This window comes from Malaya genurostris, chromosome 2 (assembly GCF_030247185.1).
Source record: "Malaya genurostris strain Urasoe2022 chromosome 2, Malgen_1.1, whole genome shotgun sequence".
Classification (NCBI taxonomy): domain Eukaryota; kingdom Metazoa; phylum Arthropoda; class Insecta; order Diptera; family Culicidae; genus Malaya; species Malaya genurostris.
Genome location: NC_080571.1, coordinates 303379499 through 303396331, shown reverse-complemented (window position 1 = coordinate 303396331; position 16833 = coordinate 303379499).

The window sequence follows — 16833 nt, the reverse complement described above, 5'->3', positions numbered from 1 at the left end:
AGCTTGGAATTGAAAAATCGTGCACCGTGCACCGAAGCTAGCTGGGTCTGGTATTATATTTCAATAGCTATATTTACGACACGGTACCGAATTCAGAAACTGCCTATCAGTCAAATGCTTAGAATTGTAAAAGTGAATGAAACGTTGCCCTCTATCTATAAGAGAATTTTCTACTAGGTTTCGACTGTACACTCTTTGCTGTATGTTTGAAATGCTCTGTTTCGAAGGTTAGCTTAAGCCCAATTGTTTATATTTTTTTACGGTTACTTTTGTTGTAAGATTGAGTCTTTAGTCGGAAACGGGCATAGCGTAATGGGTTAGTCGATGTCTTTCACGCAGTCCACCTTGGTTCGGTTCCCAACCCTGTCGGATGGACTCAAGGTTATAACCTAGATTATTGAACAAGAAAAAACTCACAGTAATTGATAGTTCATAAAGTAAAAAATCTTATCCAGAATATTAACTTAACTTGTTATTGAAAATTATAAAACACTGAAGATTCTTATACGGTTATTGTAATGCGGGTTTACGAAAATACAGTACATCGATTTTGAAAAAAACAGTACATTTTGCAGTACGCATTTTTGCTAAAAATAGTTTTTACTTTTTTATTTATGACTCCTGGTCAGTCAGTAATTTTTACTTTTTTCGTTTTTTTAACGATATGAAACTAACTAGAGATTATGAGAGGAGAAAGAATATGAAATTAAAGAGCCATAGTAATCAAGGAAGAGCAATGATGTGAAGACAAAGTGCGAAAAAGTGAGACGTGACAAAGGTCATTTAAGTAAGCAGAAGGCTTCTCGTATCTAAACTTTTACCTTCTACCAGAGGAGTCGAACTTAGGCATCTTAGCGATACGAATCATCCGAGTCTCTGATAAAGTAAAGGCAAAGGTCGTTTGCCACTTACTATCCGAGCAATAGTTTCGGACAAATCTTGCATTCCGGTGTTATACCTAGCTATAACTAGATGAGAATATATCAACACAATGAAACACGTTGTGTGAGAAGCCGTCATGGACAGAATGTGACAACTTCTCGTAACTTAACTTTTGCCGGTACGGATAGTAAATGGCAAACGACCTTTATCTTCACATCCTTGCTCTTCCTTGAGTACTAAAGACTGTCCCAGAAAGTATGGACCAAAAACCGCTGCCATTTCGCAATGGTTCAGAATCTGTCAATTTTTATGGCTGCGTCCTGTTGTTTACACTCTTCTCTAACCACCTGTGCAGTGGTTTATTCGTTTTCATTAGTTTGTTTCAAAATGCGTGGACTTTCAGCAGAACAACTTCGAAAAATTGTGTAACAGTTCGGCTGCAAAGTTCGTATCGTTTAATAGAAACACACATTTTTTTGCGAAAATTCGTTTTTATTATTCAACATAATTGCCATCAGAGGCGATACAGCGATTAAAGCGATCTTCCAACTTTTCGATACCATTTTTGTAGTACGATTTGTCGTTTGACTCAAAATAGGCCTCAGTTTCAGCGATTACCTCTTCATTGCTTCTAAATTTTTTACCAGCGAACATTCTCTTGAGGTCTGAGAACAGGAAAAAGTCACTAGGGGCCAAATCTGGAGAATACGGTGGATGAGGGAGCAATTCGAAGCAAAATTCGTTCAATTTCAGCATGGTTTTCATCGACTTGTGACACGGTGCATTGTCTTGATGAAACAAAACTTTTTTCTTCTTCAAATGAGGCCCTTTTTTTTGAAATTTCGTCCTGCAAACGTTCTAATAACGCTATATAATAGTCACTGTTGATGGTTTTTCCCTTTTCAAGGTAGTCGATGAAAATTATCCCGATACAGATAGATGGCAAATACAGACGCCATAACCTTACCGGCCGATTGTTGAGTCTTTCCACGCTTTGGGTTCGGTTCATCGCGTGCAGTCCACTTAGCTGACTGTCGATTGGACTCCGGAGTGAAGTGATGGAGCCATGTTTCGTCCATTGTTATATATCGACGAAAAAAATCGGTTTTATTTCGATATAACAGCTCCAAACACTGCTCAGAATCATCAATTCGTTGTTGTTTTTGCTCGATTGTGAGCTCACGCGGCACCCATTTTGCACATAGCTTTCTCATATCCAAATATTCGTGAATAATATGTCCAACACGTTCCTTTTGAGAAGGAGGTTTCAGTTCGGGATGTGGCCAAAAAAGTGGGCACATCGAAGTCAAATGTTCTTCGTGATAAAGAACGTTTGAATCTTCGAACCTCTAAGAAGCAGAAACAACCAAAACGTAGTCCGAAACAAGAAGCATCGATCAGGCCAAGAGTTCGAAAGCTGTACAATACGATTCTTGCTGGAAATTTGAACTGCATAATCATGGACGACGAAACCTACGTGAAACTCGATTACAAATCCTTGCCGGGACCACAATATTATACGGTGCGAGAAGGGCAAGTGTTAAGCCAGTCCGAGACATCGATTGAAGTCGAAAAATTTGGTAAGAAAGCTATGGTCTGGCAAGCAATTTGTAGCTGCGGTAAGATTTCGGAACCCTTCATCACCACTGCTTCAATGAACAGCGAAATATACATCAAGGAATGTTCACAAAAACGACTTCTACCCATGATTCAAAACCACAAGGATCCTGTTGTCTCCTGGCCAGATCTTGCTTCTTCCCACTACTCGAAATCAACGGTAAAATGGTATACTACCAAAAATGTCACTTTCGTCCCAAAAGACATGAATCTACCAAATTGCCCACAACTTCGACCAATTGAGGAATTTTGGACATTAACGAAGGCACATCTTAGGAAACATGTCTCGGCAGCCGAAACCATTCAACAGTTCGAAAAAGATTGGAAAAAAGTGTCAAAACTTGTCGCCAAGAAGTCTGTACGGAATTTAATGAGGAACGTTCGGAAGAAGGTGCGCCAGCTAGTCTACAATGGCTAAGTAGCAAATGTTGAGAAAAATATTCTGTTGTTGTAGTCTAATACTATCAAAATATCGAATAAAATTTGAATATCTAACACTTGTGAATTATTTACGGCGAAATCAAACTGCGTCCATACTTTCTGGGACAGTCTTTATGGCTCTATAATTTCATATTCTTTCTCTTTTGATAATCTCTAGTTAGTTTGATATCGTTAAAAACCGAAAAAACTAAAAAAGAGAATAAAAAACAAAAGCCAATAAAAACGCGAAAAATCTACCGCAGAGATGGGACCCGAACCCGTAACTATCTTCTATCCGGGGAAATCGTTTTACCAACTAAGGCCAATTTTTTAAAAAATAAAAAAAATACTTTTAGAAAAGATATTTAATAGGTCGCGAAGGTACACGCCAACGAAAAGTTTGTAGAAAACGGGGGAATGGATTATGCGCGCCCAAGCACGAACTTTGGTTGACTTTTGCTTAATACCATGTTTTTGCAATTGTGTGTCACTCGTATTCCAAAACAGAATATAGAACTTTGGTTTACTGTTTGCATTTTGAAATAATAACAAGAATAAAATTTGTTGTGAAGTTTTATATATGTACTTTTATCTGTAAATAGTATAACTTTCAAATATTGTTTAAACAATACGTGGAATTTAGAAGAAAATCTTGTTCTCAGAGGAACCAGTCCTTAAACTATCCTGCATGTTAAGCAAACGAAGAAACTGCTTAATTGAATAGAAGAACCGAGCATGTTCAGCTGTGCTCGGGCGCCACGCCGTTCTATTGTAGTCATATATCTATAGCAACCTCTTCGCCAGCTATTTCAACTCTCAATCAGTCTGTTACTTCGTGTACTTCACATGCAGGATAGATTTATTTGAAAAACGATTTCCCCGGATACGTGGTAGCTACGGGTTCGAGTCTCGTCTCTGAGATAGATTTTTCGCGGTTTTCATAACATAGTTGTATACGCACATCTTTTTTCAATATGTTTTCCTCATTAGATATTGATCAAGTTTAAAACTAGCTCAAGGCGGCTCTACGACTTAACAAGACTAAACAAATCGTTGAAGACATAATCAATATAATCATAATTATCAGATGATTTTTTTTTCGTAATCTTAAGCTTTTCTTTATATTCTTCTTTTAAGATACTATTCAGTTCTATAAAAACTAAAAAAATGCTCAAATTAATCATCAAGCATTTATCGAGAAGCGGATATGTTTGATGATGATTTTGATTTAGTTTTTGTGCCGCGCTCTGATCAAGAATGAACAATGAAAAAACTTGTTGTAAGCAGGTTACATTCACATTATTTATTTGTATTTACATGTGCTACGTGTTGTAATGCTGACGTTTTGTATTGCCGCAAATCGAAATGCAATGTGTTAGACATAAAATTCTGTATTTTTTTTTCAAAGTGAAAAATACACTGCAGTAGAAAAATACAGTACAAACTAAAATACAGTACATTTGAGGGTTAAAAGCAGTACGCAGTATTTGGGTCGAAAAAAAAAGTACGAATACGAGCGTTAATTATGAAAAAGTTCGAAGACCAAATGACTGTCACTTCTGGTTCCAAACATATAATGGTATAAGTGATGTAATCGAAAAACCGCACATTTTTCATCGGTTGAATTTTCTCGGAGATGACTCAACAAATTTCGATAAACATAGGTTAATTTGAAGGCTAACAACGTCAACCAAGTTTGTAAGGAAAATGGCGAACATTTCGTTTCGAGAAATGCAATGTTATATGTGACCGACAAATGCCAGAGTTTTTCAATGCAACAAACTTTTTCGGGAATAAAATAATTGATTTCGAAAGACTTAGACTCGTTTGAAAGCTACTATTAGGTTATTTGATAAGCTCACATTACTAATGGTAATCCTACAAATGTTTGAATGAGACTATTTAGATGGCTGAAGCGAATTTCACAAGCTAAGATTAAAATGAGAGGTCTTGTGATGCCATACACAGTTTATAAATTTTATTCGAATGCAACTTCCGGTTCCAGAATTACAAGGTAATATGTGCAAAAAAATGAAAATATGTGAACTTACTTTCATTTCTTTTCTTAGTTGATTCGATTTTCACTAACTTAATTTCAAATGAAAAGTTTTAAAATATCGGATTGAAACTTGATACGACTACGGGTTTGGGAATTGAAGGGTGATTCGAGTAAAAATTTAAATTTTAAAGGTTTTTCATGTAAACGATCAAGTAAAGAGCTGCAATTACCTTTAGAATTATTCATTAATTTCTCTCGTTTGTAGATCTTGTTAGTGGATGAGCAAATAATTTCACTCCAAATATACCGATCCCCAGTTTTCGTTCCCGGAAGTATCGAAATAGTGATAAATAACTCTAGAATTGAACTCCCTTAAATTTATCAGAGATACTGAAATCAATTTGCCCAAACTTATCTCACAGAAATTTAATTAATTTTGAATTTCATGCTTCAATGGATGCTACTTCCGATTCAGATATTATAAGGTGATGAATGTAGATACCGTAAATCAAAGTGACGATTCAAGCACCATAAAACCTTTTTCTGGACACTGCAAAAAACTATTTCAGGTTTTTGGATCTGGAATTACCGGAAATAGTGGTCCAATATTCTCTAACGGATCTCACTCTGGTTTTTCAAATATTGCTGAGCCGATTTTTATTAACTTAAATTCAAATGAAAGGTATTATGGTTATATACAATACTTGTGCACTTTATCCTGATCCGACTGTCGGTTTCGGAATTCAAAGGTGATAAAGGCTCAAATTTTAGAACCGTTGTTTAAAAGCGACAAAACGCGTTGTTTTTGCTTTTCTCATATAGCAAGGCTATGCAATCGCTGTGGAAACCGACTTTACAACCAAGGCCCGGAGGACCGAGTGTCATATAGCATTCGACTCAGTTCGTCGAAATCACAAAATGTCTGTCTGTGTGTATGTAATGTCACTCAATTTTCTCAGAAATGGCCGAACCGATTTTCACAAACTTAAATTCAAATGAAAGGCCTTAAGGTCCCATACAAAGTTCCTGAACTTCGTTTGGAAAGGTCATATGGTCTCATACAATTTCCCTGAATATCATTTGAATCCGACTACCGGTTCCGGAATTACGAGAAAATTTGTGCAAATTTATGAAAAAATCAATTTTCTCGGAAATTTCTAAACCGATTTCCACAAACTAATAAGCAAATAAAAGGTATTAAAATTCTTTAAAAAGTTCCCGAAAATTTGATCCAGATCCTACTTCTAGTTCTGGTATTACAGCGCGATTAGTGAAAATTTTCAATTTCATGAGTATTTTTTCACAAGCAATGCAAATGTATAAAACTTACTGCTAAATTCATCTAGTTTTCAGATCTAGTTAGTTAGTGCAGATATTAAACTACTTTGGGACTACTAGTTCGATGTTTCCTCTTTCGAAAGCACCGATGATAGTGAAGAAAATCTCCAAAAACGGAACTCGCTTCGATTTTTCAGCAACGGTTAAACCGATTTTCTCGAATCACGATTAAATTTAATACTCCCATTGTTTTTAAATATACTGTGCAATTTCATCGTGATCCGACTTCCGGTTCCAAAATTATAGGGCGATGAGTGTCAAAACATTGAAATTCAAGATGACGATGCTAGTACGCGACGGTACGTGCGGCTTTTTCCGTTCGCAGCGTACTTTGTTCAATTTCGTATAGCGTGCAGCGTTGCCAAATTAAAATCAATATTTTTCAAGCGAACAATATGAAGATTTCTAATCCTTTTCTAATCCGTTTATTCAATTTGTACCTACTTGTTAGTGTTATCACAAGGTTCATGATAACGATGCTTTTCTATATAAGTGCACTTATTGCCATTCTCATATAGAAACTTTATACAATCACCTGAAAATTGACACAATTCATCGAGCTGAGCAATGTATGTGTATGTGTGTGAGTATGTATTGAATAATGTCACTCATAAAACAACAAATCTCGTAGAAGAAGAAGTAGTGGTCTAAAAGTTTAAAAAGAGACTCACTCAATTTTCTCAGAGATGATTCGATCGATTTCCACAAACAGACTCAAATAAAAGTTCCTATAGTCTCATAGGTTGCTGTTTAATTTCAGCCGGGTCCGATTTCCGGTTCCAGAACTACAGGGTAAAGTGTGTTTAATCATTTAGTGCGACAATGCAAAATAAAGAAAATTTTGTATTAACTTGACATAACTGTTTACAATTTGAATAGATGTAGCGATGAACTGGTACGGCGGGAAGGGCCAGATGAATTACTGTCTGATACTGGTTAAGATATCGGGTTCGATTCCCGATGTGATCAAGGATCTTCCCGGGTTGGAAATTTTCTATCCAATGTCCCAATTCGCGACATCCTTGCTTGTCGTGACCCTTCTTACATGAAACTTCTTTATCATTTCAGTAAGTCCATTGGAGTTCCAATTTAAATTTTATTTTATGTTAGACCCCTTTCTCTTCCATGAGTTCAACCAATAGCCAGCTATATTAAATGAATAAAAGAGATGAACTGAAACCTGAAATAGTTATAAAATCATGTACAAAATAAATGTATTATATTTAATGTAATTTATAATAGCGCTTGATAAAAACAGTGTTTAGATTAACTAATAAATACAAACATAGTAATATGATATTCGAAATGTATTAGGTTTAAAGTACTATGTATTGTGGATGCCACGGCGAAGAAAAACTTATGTATATTGCCTATGAAATAAACGTATTTATGGAAATAAAATTGAAAAGATTATGATAGTTCATACTCAAAGAAAGCAGTGATGGCCCAGCATACGAGCCAGCTCTCATACAGTCCGTGTGCTGTACCTTTTCAAAAATACGCACACGAAGTCTAAAGCACACGCTCGTGTGCCGTGTTGCTACTAGATCGAGAGTCGTATGCTTCGAAGAACCATCTCGCGATGCTGGCTCATCTGCTGGCTCATGAGCTGGAATGGGGAGCTAGCTCGTGAGCTGACTGATGTACTAGCTCACGAGCTGAGTTGAGTGTCCGTTTTTTTTATTTTTAAGCACACAGTGTCCGCTCTTGTGTCGTCTCTTGTCAGTATGTGGACTACACAAATACACACGCTCATGAGTTTAATAGGCACACACTGCAGGTATAGAGCAGCTCGTGTGCTGAGGTCGAACATCACAGAAAGAAAGTTTCTTATTCTATTCAAGATTGAAAAAATAATCTTCACAAAATCTTCTGGTGATATTTTTAAAAATATAAATAATAAGAGCAAGGCATCATAACACCACTAGGTGGATTAAAAAAGGTTTTTTACTACTCAATTTGCTCAAAGACGTCTGAAACTATTTCAACAAGTTTTGGCTCATTTAAAAGTTACTATTAGGTCATTGATCAAATTCTAAGATCAAATCACTGTCCCTTTTGGTTCCGGAGATATAATGGTAGAAGTGACGTAACCGACAGTCTTTTACAGGGTCTATATTTAAAAGGTTCACCATAGTAAAACAAGATCTGAACGAACATATTTACATTTTATAGAATTGTGTTTAATGTTATACTGTTGGGTGCGGAATTGTGGACACTGTTTGATATCTGTTCACATTCAAAATTTGCAACAGTCAATCGAATAACAGTCGTAGATTCAAGTTTGCTCCAAATCCACTGACCCAAAATGCACCGAAGGATAGTTGACGATTGGTGGCACCCGGATGTCTAGACCAGTTTCTCAGGAACTTCATGGCCCGTTAGTAGTGTATGGAACTACATGCACACCATGTGTGTTATCCTCTTGTTATCGTTGCAACCAGGTTGGCTCTTATTCCTAGAAATCAAATTACTCTATTATTATTACGTTACTGTTGCCGTCAGGGTATACTCGAGTCGGTACCGATGGTTGCCAGCTTTCTCTCTCTCTCTCCTTAACGGGAACTGCATAGCATTTTATTTATTTCTCAAACCGACGACGACCGACGACGTTGCATTCGGCATTGGATGTTTGAATAATTAAAAGCTTGCACGGAGGGACGTCAAACCGAATTCTAGGAAACTTTGAAAATGGACAGTATTCGAAGAAAAGTAGAACGATTCAGACAGTTCTTGGTATAGAAGAATACAATTCGACAGTCTATGTTAAACATGAAACGAAAAATAATTTATTTTTCAATGATAACAAGTTGCGAATAGTAGAATCCACTCTGTTTCGTTAAATGACCCGAGTCTCCTGGCGGTAATTCGATTCAACGTAACAATTTGCTCGCTACGAAAGTGTAATCACAGACGTGACGTTCTGGCTTACCTTCACGACTGGTAATTATGAACCGCTGAATTGAACTTCCAAAGCGACCCTGTTTCACACTCGAGCACCATCATTATCCCTGCAGTCGGAGACCGTTTGCGGGGCAAAATTTGCATGCGCCGCTTAACCATTCGCTTGGAAACCGGTGAAAACTCACCAGAGCAATCAGCCTTCATCACAAACTCGGTTCCATCAGGCAGTAACAGTAACGGCTAGATTCCGGCCTTGGGGGGGTGTGGAATAAATCAAGGAAACCCTGGCGAGGAGAAATTAAAGTACAATCTAATGAAAAACTTTTCCCTCACTTCACGGTTGTTGCCGTTCGGTCTGACTGCCTTCAATCAGGAAGCTCTTCTTGGCGAGGTACGATGCTTTCGCTGACCTCCACAGCGTCGGATGCGGGCGTAGCGGAAAGCAGTCACCGCAAACCGCACCGCAGGGGGTTTCATCTACCCTGATCGGGGGAACAATAGCACATACTCACACACTCGATGCGGGAATTGTATGATTAATGTTCACGATAAGCACTAGTGACGTGTAATAATGGAGCGGTTAAACAATTCCCTCGTAAGCCCCAAGGCTATGGGCACTATAGCGAAAAGGGGTTATTGAGAAAGTGGCTTTTCATTCAGGCTAAGTGTGAAATGATCGAGAACAAAAACCAGGATGCTCGTGGGTTGGAGTCACGAACCGTTATGGTGTATGAATCTGAGGTGAAGATTTTTGTTGTAGCGTGGAGAACCATCTGACAGTTACAACAAATGGTGTTGCACCGAACAACTTTAGATGTCAAAAATTATTTTTTTGTGCGGTTAGAGACTAAATGCACTAAATCGTTGGTTTTTCTTTTAAAGCACACTTAATACGGAAAATATTTATTTTCTAATTCTGTTTTCCGTTTCATTCGGTTCTCTCAATCAAATTTCAATCGCATTTCAATTAAGGAAGCTCAATTCTGCGGACAATATTTTCGCTCGTTAGCAAGCGTCCCAATTTATTTTATTTCAACGCAATTTATATTACGTCTATATTCCAACAGCAACTTATATAGAAACTACATCTTTCAGATAGATAAAATGCAGCACATGAAATGATTTATAATTCGATTCCATCACGTCGAATAAAACCGAGAACATGAATCATGGAAATTAATATAGTAGCAAGCCACAATAAGAAGCTATAAATTATTGACGAAAAAATAACAAAACCACTACAACCGGAACCACTGTCGTTGTCGTTCAAGCAATACCCAAGCAAAAATCGTCCCGAAGCACAAAGGCAAATTTCGTGATAAATTTTTAATGAACGCTATCCACAACTCCCTTGATACCTAATTAAATATGGAGCAAAAAAAATGTCATAATGCGCTATTTGTGGGGACATCGTGCCACCGGTAGTCGTTTCAGTCCGGAGAGTCCCTGCGCTGGTAGCTGATCTCGGTACACAAGCGGCTGGAATCCACTTCCCGAGTGCGCGACTGGGGAAATAATCTTCCACAGAACTTTCTCAAACAATTGCTACCGCTGAATCTGTTCCCCGCTCTCTTTCGCCGTGTCTCGAACCACAGAGGAAGTAAAATCTTCGTGCTTACTCTGTTAGAACGTTTCCGCCTGTTCCGGCAGAGGTCCCAGGTGGATGCTCCGGAACTGCGACGCATTCGTAAGCCTGTAGTTAAGAAACAGGATATGGTATTTATTCTGTAGTTAAGAGGATTGTAAGGTAATTTTTTTTTAAATAATTGTTTTTTTATGTATTTTTCATAGGAAACTATAACTATAACTTTTGGCATATCCCAAAATTTTTCAATTCCCTCTTTATTTCAAAGCATGATCAGTGCATATTTTTGCAAAGAGAATCGTAATCCTGCATTCTCATCCAAAGAAAAGCCTTGGTATTACATTCATGTAGTGGAATTTAACCTTCTGTTTCAACAGACTTCGCAGCCGATTCAGAGTTTACAGAACCATTGCATGGCTGGTGCTACGATCCTACTGACACTACGAATCCTTCCAGGTCGAGGCTCGAACATACGACAACTGGTTTGTTAGACCAGTGCCCTATGCATTGAACCGCTTACCCGGGACAAGCATTCTCACCCACTAGTATTAAAAAAAAGTTTGGATCGAAGATGCCTGATCCGATTTCAACAGTTTCAAGCACGTTTGAATAAGATCATTGATCAAGTTCGACTGAGAATTGATGAGCACTTCCAGTTCACAGAATATACTCGCAGAACCAACCGAACTTTTTTTATATCCGACCAAGCTTCTTCGAGATGATTCAAGTGATTCAGGGAATCTTAGGCTCTATTGAAAGCTACAATGTGGCCACGTATCAAATGTAAATAGAAAATGACGGAGTTCCGCACATAAAGCGATTACTCGTTATCAACACAGATGCTCTCTAGATGCTTTCTTGAATGATTTCGAAAAACCTGGGCTCATTCGATAAATACAAAGAGTATCAATTTGAAATGTTCTTTAATTCGTATAACTATATTTGTGCCAAAATTCCACTTAATGTAATGTAAAAATGACCGTTATAATGTTATTATTATAATGAGTTATAATCAGGGCTTGCAAATTGAAGCAATGTATATTAACAAAAGAGTTTCACCCTCTGTGCTATGCACACACATTCGTATGAGGGGTAGAATTCATAACGCAACCAAGGCAAAGAGATCTGCTCTTTAAGAATTCACGAAGATGTGCGCCAGCTGATGACTATGTTTCATGAGCTTAGCATTTGATGAATGGTTCTTAAATTGAAGATGTCTATGAGAAAACTAGATTCAAAACTTTTAGTTCCGATGAATATTAATTTAAAGAACATTGCTTTTAGTGTTTCTAGGATATACACACAGTATAAACTCGCAAGAAACAAAATCATCGTTTTGAAAATGGGCTCAAATGCAAAATTTATGCTATACAATGAACAGTGGTCCGGATCCACAATTTAGGGGGACAAAAACATTTGTGGCTTAGCCTTATACTTTAGTGCTATGATGTCTTCGGAACAAATGATCAGTGAAAGATAAACCATATTTTGAAGCATATGGTATTAGGGTGGTTCTAATTATTAGGGTGATCCAAAAATTATTTTCCGTATGTGTTGAGATAGAGGACTGCATCCTTCGGCAAAATTGTAGGAAAACTTATATCAAGCAACTTTGCCGAAAACACTATTGTAGTATCTCTAACGGTTTTAGTGTTACAGCTATTTTAATAGATCAACTTAGGGTGTTCCTAAAAGAATCAGATTTTTTGCTCTAGATTTCTTAATATTCACTTCTCGATTTTGGTGTCTTTGAATATCTTTTAGAGTTTGTTGAAACCAATTTTTTCATGACTAGCGCATTCAGGTAGCGTTTTCTGAACCGAAGTTATGAGCAAAACTAGTTCAAAAACAGATCATTTTTAAACTGCTATATCTAACATTGGAGCAAACGAAAAAAAAATCGGTTTGTTTCATTTGATAGAAAATACTTTCGAGCATGTTTATAGAAAAAATGGCGGAGGAGATATTTTTTTAAATTTTTTAAATTGTGTTCAAACATTGGGTTTTTTCATTGAAAAATGCTCTTTCATGTAAGACATTTATTAGCTATACATATTAAAATAAGGTATTGCTGTCTTCTAGCGTGTTAAAATTAAAAATGTTAATTCAGCTGCATAATCGGGGAGATGATGTACACTCATGTTGGTTGTTACTCTATTCGATAATGCTATTACAGGATCAGACGTTAAAAGAAATCGTTTGAATACATCCTCTAGATTCACTAAACGATTGAAGATCTGCGGATGGAACTGCCTATACTTGCGAATTGATTTATTTCGACTCTCTTGCGCTTCCTTACTGTACAATATTTGCTATCTGTTTGGTTCCCTTGCGATTGATTGTTGGGCAAGAAGGCTGGATAATCTGGAACAACAATTATCCTTCATCTGTTTCCCCTTGCTGCCCAGAATAATAATCTTTCAAAAGGAAAACACGGAACTAACAGCAGGAAGTGGACAAAGTAAATGCAGAAATTGCAGAGCTTTCTCCCACAGTACTGGGGAAAGTATTTGTATCAACGAAGCTAGTGTTCTGCCTGAACGATACGAAAGTGTTAAACGACATAACAGGCATACACTCCCAAGCTTGGTACATATGCAAGCGCTCAGGAAAAGCTCTGAATTTTTCAAGAACTGAAACAAATGAGAATAATCCAAAGAAATATCAATTTGGAATTTCGCTTCTACACACAATGATTCGATCTATGGAACTTTTGCTAAAAGTGAGTTATTGTTTGCACATTGAGAAACCGACATGGCGCGTGTCCCGACAAAATCAGCATGTCAAGGAGCAAGAGACAAACATTCTAACGGCATTAAAAGAGCGGCTAGGGTTACGTATTAGAAAAGACATCATATTAACAAGATATCCAGCTCGCACATTTCTAGAATAAATCATTGGAAACATCCTTTTTTGCGAGCATGGTGCCCTCAGGTGAGTCCGCATCGAATCTCGTACATTGAAGTAGGGAAGATAAACGTCAAAATCTTGCGCGCCAAAATAGCAGCACTGCGCACCCACACAATTGACATGGTATGTTGAATGTGATGCCGTGTGATGGCGTTCCTATACTGAAGATTGATTTCGCTGACAGGGTCTAGCATTGGTGAACCATTACCTGGAGGCGGCAACTCGAATGATGGTATCTGGGCCCGTAGATTTTTCAAAGAATAAAGCACAGTAGCGCAAATTATCGAGTTAAATGGAAATATACTTGAACGGTTTTTTATAATCTTAACGTTGATAAACAGCAATGTGAAGATTTCGGTACCTGATTTCCAGGAGTTTACTGAACAAACAAGAATTCGTTTTGTGGAGCTGTATGGATGGTATGCTCTGTCGCCAACCGTGCATAAACTTCTGGTGCATGGGACTGCAATTATAAAACATGCTTTGCTTCCTATTGGTATGTACAGTAAGGAAGCGCAAGAGAGTCGAAATAAATCAATTCGCAAGTATAGGCAGTTCCATCCGCAGATCTTCAATCGTTTAGTGAATCTAGAGGATGTATTCAAACGATTTCTTTTAACGTCTGATCCTGTAATAGCATTATCGAATAGAGTAACAACCAACGTGAGTGTACACCATCTTCCCGATTATGCAGCTGAATTAACATTTTTAATTTTAACACGCTAGAAGACAGCAATACCTTATTTTAATATGTATAGCTAATAAATGTCTTACATGAAAGAGCATTTTTCAATGAAAAAACCCAATGTTTGAACACAATTTAAAAAATTTAAAAAAATATCTCCTCCGCCATTTTTTCTATAAACATGCTCGAAAGTATTTTCTATCAAATGAAACAAACCGATTTTTTTTTCGTTTGCTCCAATGTTAGATATAGCAGTTTAAAAATGATCTGTTTTTGAACTAGTTTTGCTCATAACTTCGGTTCAGAAAACGCTACCTGAATGCGCTAGTCATGAAAAAATTGGTTTCAACAAACTCTAAAAGATATTCAAAGACACCAAAATCGAGAAGTGAATATTAAGAAATCTAGAGCAAAAAATCTGATTTTTTTAGGAACACCCTAAGTTGATCTATTAAAATAGCTATAACATTAAAACCGTTAGAGATACTACAATAGTGTTTTCGGCAAAGTTGCTTGATATAAGTTTTCCTACAATTTTGCCGAAGGATGCAGTCCTCTATCTCAACACATACGGAAAATAATTTTTGGATCACCCTAATAATTAGAACCACCCTAATACCATATGCTTCAAAATATGGCTTATCTTTCACTGATCATTTGTTCCGAAGACATCATAGCACTAAAGTATAAGGCTAAGCCACAAATGTTTTTGTCCCCCTAAATTGTGGATCCGGACCACTGTGCAATGGTTGAAATATTTTTGCAAAAATGATCAAATTTGGTCTTGGAGTACAAACATTATGTTCAAAAATGATTTCTGTAAACTTGAAGTATAGCGAGAGCGAATCATTCATTTCATTGCACTGCTTAGTTCATATGTTAACTGAGCCTGAGAGCACAGGCAATTTACCAAGCAAGGGAACTGATCTGCTCAGTAGGATATACTCTCACGCATCCAGTTTCTCTCTAATATAGGTATCTCATTCAGTAATGACAAGCAAAATGTTCACAGCGAGTGTTTTTTTTTGTTGCTTTGTTCGTTTGAGAATTCACAATACAAGCCCTGGTTATAATGTGGTAATTATACTAACTCAATTTAAGTGACAAGAAAATGGAATTACACTCAAACCTCCGTTTCTGAACACTTTTTTTACGTTACCTCTTTTTACTCGTTTTACGAACCAAGTCCCAAATAACGTAATCTCTTTTTATCAACCAAATCCCAAATAACGTAAACCATTTCTACGAGCCTCCTTCCTATAAACAGGTTTTTGCATAAAATTATAAGGATTTCCGGATAAATAATATTCCTTGGAAACCACTACAATATGGAACGGGTTTGAAAAGTAGATTCTGGAAAACAATGTTAGGGGTCGTTCCGAAATCCAGTATGGCGTGTTCCGGTTTATCGATATTTCGTGAAACCCCTAACAATATGGGTATTTTCGGAAGAGATTTAATGGACAGATGCCGAAGAACGATGTTTGATGTCGTTTTGAAATCCAAAATAGTACCTTCGATATATCGATATTCCTTGAAAATCCTTGAAATATGGGTATTTCCGGAACGGATATCAGTGAACGATGCTTGAGCTCGTTCGAAATTCAATATAGTGACCTCGGGTTTATCGATATTTCTTGATACTCTTACTACCGATAAACCGGAGACCGTCATCTTTAATTTCGGAACGACGCTCCCCACTTTGTCTCGCATTATTCTATGTGGATCAGGGGTTGGGATATGTATGAAATTTTCGCCTAAAATCCGAAAAGTTTATTTGATACCAGATGCTTTAAGTATGCATGAAACGGTGAGATTTTAAGTGATCTCGATGTTTTGTCTTTCTCATATAGAAAGCTATGCAATCAATGTAAAGCCGACTTTGGAACTGATAGTCTGCGGACTGACTTCCCTTCGGCACAATTCGTAAAAATCGCAAACGGTATACATTATCAATTAAATATATCACTTGAATGTATCAGAGTTCTATTTCAGAACAGGAAGATGACTTTTCAAAGACCATCCACGGGAAACGAAAATACTTCGTCTCTCATATTTTTTGTGGTGTCGGTCGTTTACGAATGATACAATAAAATAAGGAATATGAGAATATTGGATTGGATTTCTTCATTGAGAATGCGTGACAGTTTTAAGCTCTGCTCAACATTTTTCCTATTGAAAATGAAGTCTCACTGAAATATGAGCATATTTCAACCCAAGTGTTATCACACGATGACATTATTGAGACGAATTTTGACGAAATTAAATCAATTATTAGGAAACTCAAAAACATGAAGGCTCCTGGTAATGATGGAATTTTTAATATTCTTATTAAAAATCTTCCCGATGTTAACGATTTATTAATTTTTAGTTTGACGTAAAGCCGCCATGACTATGTTCAGTTTTTGCAATGACTGAGCGGAAATATATATTGGAGAAGCCAAGTGAAAGAAAAACTAACAGAAAAGATGAATTTTTGGAAAAAGATACGCT